The sequence below is a fragment of the Hyaena hyaena genome, unplaced genomic scaffold (assembly GCF_003009895.1).
Source record: "Hyaena hyaena isolate Hyena2069 unplaced genomic scaffold, ASM300989v1 scaffold_2196, whole genome shotgun sequence".
NCBI classification, from domain to species: domain Eukaryota; kingdom Metazoa; phylum Chordata; class Mammalia; order Carnivora; family Hyaenidae; genus Hyaena; species Hyaena hyaena.
Window position 1 is genome coordinate 48,178 of NW_024082814.1, and position 7,001 is coordinate 55,178.

The 7,001-nt window shown below is 37.0% G+C and overlaps 1 pseudogene; it reads right to left on the reverse strand.

Annotated features, from left to right (window-relative positions):
- Positions 1–701: 701 nt before the first annotated feature.
- Positions 702–7,001, reverse strand: part of LOC120227322 — a 33,956-nt pseudogene continuing 27,656 nt past the window's right edge.

Genomic DNA, 7,001 nt, shown 5'->3' on the forward strand with positions numbered 1-7,001 from the left:
CTCAGCTCAAACTATTATTGCTCGCTCAATCAGGTACATGTTTCAAGATAAGACCACAAACCAATCTAAGGATAACTCTGCATAGTCAAGCGTTCTAAGGACACTGACTGTACTAGCAACTCTGCAGTTTCCTAATTTTTACGAATCCTTCCCAAAATGTTAAAAACTAACTAGAGGCCCCGAATTCCTATATGCACCCTTCCTCTGGAGACACTCGCAGTTCCTCTGGTGTCTGACTCCTTTGGTGCAGCTAGCTAATGAACCTAGCTTTGATGACACGTGAGATCTTGCTGGGTTTTGGTCAGTCGATGGCACCAGTGTAAATGAGCCAAGGGTTCCCTTTTGGAGATGCAATGGCTTTACCTTAATAGGCAAAGGAATTAAATACTACATTCTACACACAAATGCCTCACAACATTACCAGCATTGAATAAAACCTCATCATGATTAACCATGGCAATTTGATTAAACAAATAAATGTGTATGGATTTGCAGATATAAAACTGCTAACCGACCCGTGTTAGTGGAAAAACTTGTAATCTTTAAGAAATACTAACTAAAAATAACTTCCCCATAGGTAAGAATGTACATTTGATATGCTTTTCCGAAACTCTGATAGAGTTGATTTTAAGTTAATTCCTCTAGCAAGCCACTATAAAAATCAATGAAAAATTATAAATGCAATGGCATTTGGCACAGCATTGTTGTGAATATGCTTTATTTTTCAGCAAAAAATGAATCCTAGCCATGACAAAGTATTTCGTATCTGAATATTTTAAGCTAAGGGAAAACTTCATTGATGAGTACATATTGTAATGTTCCATGTTTTTAATGTTTTATGGAGATTATAATTAAGCTGCAGTCAATAAGCAGGTTTTAAACTTAGGTTTCATGATCCTTTTGACTTCACACTTTTACATGGAGACATTTCTCTTCAAAGCACGACAAATGTCAGAATCCATCAAAAATTATCTTATTCAAACTATGATCTCCAAAAGAAAGGGTTCTGTGCTGGTCGTCTTTGAAAGTTTTCACACCTAAAAAAGCAAAACATATTTACAGGAAAATTAAGATCTTTTGTATTCTACCAAATGACTTATTAAAAAGCAAACAACTTGCAACGTCACTTCTAAAAAGCTGAGATCAAAAAGCTAAAAAATTAATCTGGAAGTTTAATTATTCTCATAAAAGGACAGCAAGCATTGTGAGTTAAGTATGACTGGTCTGTAACAGAGAGCACAAATCATAGTATATTTTAATAAATTTTGACCTTCTGCAAATATGACAGCTAGAAGCGACCTCAGAAAAAAATCAAATCTATCTCCTCCTCCCTCATGTCATACATTATCAGTAGAGAGGAAGAATTTGCTCAAGGCCACATACCTACATTTTAACAGATCTCAAACCTAATACCTTCCAGGGCTCTCCAGGCTACACCATTCTACCATTGCTCAACAAATCCTCCTTATGCATCCCACCACTGGGATGTTGAAGGCAAAAAGAATACATATAAACCAGAAATATGGGAAAGCTAAGAAATAAATTTGATTAATCATCAAGTAGAGGATGCAATAGAAACCACCCTGATGCCTTATACAAGTCTACGGTAGACCAAGACTTTCTAAACTTATGAAAAAACTTTCCTTTGTATTTCGAGGCTCCACTATGGTTACTTATAATTTAAAATATATAGAAATTTACAATCCTTAATTGTGGTCCCTAAATACAGGCAATTGTAGTTTCCGGACTTTATCAATTCAATGGCTACTATATAATAGAATATTCAGGCTAAGAACATTCCTTACCATGAACTCCAGAGTACACTTTTTCACGGCATGCCACTGTGAATGTATGCTGATGTTCACAGTAAAAGAATATGTTTAAAAGTCAAAGAAGAAATACCTTCAGAGGCAAAAAATATATATAGTTACTAAAAGCCTTCATATTCGAGATACAAAGGTTCCCATACCATTTCAGAACCACAGTTGCTGGAATAGAAACACTTCAGATGGACTTGGTGTCATCTGGGCCGGAGACACAACAAATGAGGAAACAAAACTGTAGAATTTGTCCAACATGTTTTGCGTGAACTGAAAGTTAATAATGAAGAAATTAACGAATGCTACCAAATATTCCACTTAGACCGGAATATTTTTAATTAAAAACGTTTCTGTAGTATTCTGATGTAATATCTCCCATTAAAAGTAGTAAAAACAAAGACAAAGTTCCTTGTACCCACAGACCCCTCAAGCGACCAAACCATTTATCTGCTGTCCTCCACAACTATACTCATCAAGAGTCCTCTATACTCACTACTGTTTCCACCTCCTCCTCTCCAACTCATTCCAAACTCCCTCACTACCATCCTGAACTCTTATCCACCTCTTTAATGGCTTCTATCTTGCTGAATCTAGTGGTTACCTCTTAGACTTCCACTCAACCCACTGGCAAGGCTACAGCTGATACTTCCTTCTTAAAAACCAGTCTTTGCTTGGCTGCCACAACACTCATCTTGGGGTCTTCTCCTACCTGAATGCTCTTTTTCTCTCTCTTCATTTCTTAACCTTCTCAAATTTGAAATGGCCTTGGGCTCAAATTTTCTATTTATAGTTATGTCTCTAGTAACCACAATCCTACAAAACTCTAGATCCTATCTCTACACTGATGACTCCCACAGTTGGATCTGTGTCCCAGACCTCTCTCTTGAACTGCAGACTGGTCATCTGCAGCTGGATGTCTAACAGGCATCCCAAACTTAGTACAACCAAAATCCAACTCCTGATTCCTCTCCTGTTCATACTTGTGTGCAGTATTCCTGTGTGCAACATCCTTGGGCCACAGTTGATGACTCTCATTAATCTTAGACCTTACATGTGATCCACACCACGAAACACTACTGGTTCCACCTTCAAATTATCATCACCTCGGACATAATGCTGTTCAGTTCCAGACCAGTGCAGTAAAGTGAGTCAACTGAAAGTTTTGGTTTTCTAGTGCAGATAAAAACTATGTTTATACTACACTGTAGCCTGTTAAGTATGCACTACCCTTATGTCGGACAAAATGTACATAGCTTCCTTAAAAAATACATTCTTGCTCAAAAGTGCTAAACATCATCTGAGCTTTCAGAGAGTCATAATCTTTCTGTTGATGAAGGGTCTTGCCTCAATGTTATGGCTGCTGACTGATCAAGGGTGGTGGTTTTTGAAGACTGGCATGGCTGAGGCAATTTCTTAAAAGAAGACAACAATGAAGTCAGCCTCACAGATTGTTTCTTCTCTTCACTTGAACCCTTAGAGGCCATGGTAGGGTTATTAATTGGCTTAATTTCAACACTGTTGTCTCAGGGAATAGGGAGACCCTAGGAGAGGGAGAAAGATGGGGGAATAGTTGCTAGGTGGAGCAGTCAGAAAACACACAACACTAAGCGATTATGTTCTCCATCTTCTATGGGCACAGTTCATGGCGCCCCAAAACAATTACAATAGTAATACCAAAGGTCATTGATCAGAGAGCACCGTAACAAATACAGTAACAAAAAAGTTTGAAATATTGCACGAATGACCGAAATGTTCAAAGAGACATCAAGTGAGCAATGCTGTTGGGACCATTGTGCTGACAGATCTGCTCCATTCAGGGCTGCCACAAACCTTCAACATATAAAAAAAATCCAGTATCTGTGAGGGGCACTACAAGAAAGCGCGATAAAACAAGATATGCCAGTACTTGTAATCACCTTCACATCCACCTTCCAAGACTTCACTGGTTCACGTCATTATCCCCTCTCATCTAGATTTTCATAAGAGCCTCCTAATCGATCTTCCTCCTCCCCACTCCAATGTCTCTCCAAAACTGCAAAAGTGACCCTTTTAAAATGTAAGTTGGATCCTTTTACTCTTCTCAAAACTCTTTCATGTCTTCTTTTCCAAACAGAATATAAGCTAAAGTCCTTATAAAAGCCAATAAAGTGCCATGATTTTATCGTGTGTCTACCTCCCCAATTACTCCCATCTCTCACCCTTGTTCACTGGACTCAAGCCACAAAGACCTTCCTTCCTATTATTTTTTAAACAACAGATTTCTACCTCGGGGCTTCTGTATTAGCTCCTCTTTTGCCTACACCATTCTCCCCTTTAGCCTTTTGTCATACAGATGTTAAAAGTAAGCATCATACAGGTACCTGGGTGACTCAGCTGGTTGAGTGAGAGTCCAGCCTCAGGCTCAGGGCATCATCTCCTGGTTCATGAATTCGAGCCCCGCATCAGGCTTGCTGCGGTCAGGGAGGAGTCAGCTTCGGATCCTCTGTCCCTTCTCTCTCTCCATACCTCCCTCACACGTGCTCTCTCAAAAAGAAACATTTGAAAAACAAGCCAATCATCATGGACTTATATCAGTATTGGCTCCTTGAATAAAAGAATCTTGCTTACAAAATTCACAACTATACACCTACATCTTAGTCTACTCACTGTGGGAGGGGAAAAAAGTTAATATTTAGTCCGATGTTTAAATTGCTTTGAGCTATTTCATCACTATACACACAAGTCTCATCAAAGTTTTACAAATTTTAAAAGTACCTAGGGAAGAAAGCAGACGAGTTTAATTATCCACAGAAGCCACTAACTTATGTCATATGTATTCACCTTCATTTTTACATGTTTTCTACCATGAAGCTGATTTTTAAAGTACAGAACTGGGTTTTAAAATTCTTTTAGAAAATAATGAAATGTGCATTGCATTACCTGAGTGAATGAGTCAACTGATGATACAGCAGCACTGCCTGTATCATTACCTGATATTGCATTACCTGAGTGAATGAGTCAACTGATGATACAGCAGCACTGCCTCCTGGAGTCTGTTGAGCCAAACTGTCCAATAATTCCACTGAAATTCCAATCTGAGCAACAGATGGAGTTCCAACAATATTCAGGGCTCCGAAACGGTGTTGGCTTCCTTCTCCTGAAACAAATTAACACGTACCACAAATTTCAACTTTAACTTTTGGCCAAATTCCTTTGTAAATGTGTGAAAAACTTCGGACGTACATGCACGAAAATGTTGTTCTGTGAAAATGTGTCTCTTTTCACATCCATGCAAAAGGCTAGTGTTAACCACACTAACCTTGAATTTTCCCCAACAGAAAAAAGATGTTGCTTCTCTAAAACTTATTCAAACTCCTGCAGCTAACAATGAAAAGGAACAGAATGAGAAAAATAAATGAATAAGCATTAATTACATAAAAAAGTTCTCAACGCTAACTCCAAGGGAAGGATAGTTTTTAAGATTTTTAAAGTTAGTTTTAACATTTTCTCATCATTGCACTAATGAAAGATATTAAAGTACCATTATGACTGATCCATGACGCGGTATATTTTAGTAACGATCATGGATCATTCTCACTTAACAGCTGATGATGTTATCAAACGAGCAGTGAAGAAGCTTATTAATGGAAAATACCCAATAATTTTTTCCCTATATAAAGCAATGTAGCATTAAGTATACATCTGAGCCTGTAAGTGCCATCTAGCTTTCATACGTGGAGAATATAGGCCAAACTTTTTACTCCACCAACGAAATAATCAGAAAAGTTGGTCTAAAAGAAAAAATTCATACAATACATTTTTGGATCATATGCTCTTTTCATAGGACCATAAAATGTTTAATCAAATATCAAAGAACAAAAGCCAGGGATAACACACATGTCTAATAACTAGAACATTCATTACAAATACCGAACCTCTCCTTAAATTTTCAAGCATATGAATCAAAACTTATAGTGTATTTCTCTGTGATCTAAAAAAATACACACACACACACACACACACACTTCTCACTAAGTATGACTAGTTCAAGATAGTTTCAGTAGTTTTAAACTAAGTGTTTTATGACATTTCCACATACTTATGAATTTTCCAGGTTTCTGTATTTGCAGTCAGACAACATACTCTGTAGGATTCCAGTTTTTAAATACACCAAGACTTGTTTTGTGGCCTAATATATGGCCTATCCAAAACACTGCTCCATGTGCACTTAAGAATGTGTGTTCTGTTGTTGTAGGGTAGAATGCTTTGTAAGTCTGTTAGGTCTAGGTGGTTTAGAGTGTTCACGTCACGTATTTCCTTGACGTTCTTCTGTCTAGTCATTCCATCCAGTACTGAAGTAGGGTTCTGAAATTTCGACCTTTATTAAACTATATTTCCCTTCAATCCTCCCATGTTTTGCTTCATGTATTTTGAGGTTCCGTTGCTGGGTGCAAACAAGTTTATAATTGTTACTCCCATAGACTGACCCCTTTATCATTATATAATGTCCTTGTTTACCTCTCATAACAATGTTTGTCATACATCTCTTTAATCTGATTTCAGCCCAGCCACTCAAGCTCTCTCTTTTAGTTACTGTTTGCATATTTAGTTACTGATGCATTTTTCATCCTTTCCTTTCACCCACTTTGTGTCTGAATCAATAGCTGATCCTATGTTTTCATGTATTCTGAAAACCTCTGCCTTTTAACTAAAGATCTTAATTTTGCTATTGTACCACATTAATTCTCTTTTATCATTTCTTTCACTATATATTTTTTCTAACGATACCATTTTTCTTTACTATACCATTTTTCCAATTTAGTGGTTGCACATTTTAATTTATAACAACCCAGTTTGGATTAATACCAATTTCATTTCAGTAGGACACAAACTTCACTCCTACAGAATTTCTCTATTTTTGTCATCAAGTACTTCTTTATAAATAGCATGCTCATAAATATGGGTTTATAATCTGTTTTATGCAGTGGTCTTTTATATCAAATGGGGGGAGGAATTAGAAAGAAAATGTACACTACTGATTTTTACAATTACCTATGTAGTTAGCTTACCTGTATGTTTTCCTTCAAGTGAAAGCAAATTACTGTCTCATGCCTTCTCTTTTCAGCCTGAAGGAGACTCTTTAGAATTTCTTGTAGGCTAAGTCTTTAAGCAATGACTCTTGTCTTTTTTTTTTTTTTTTTT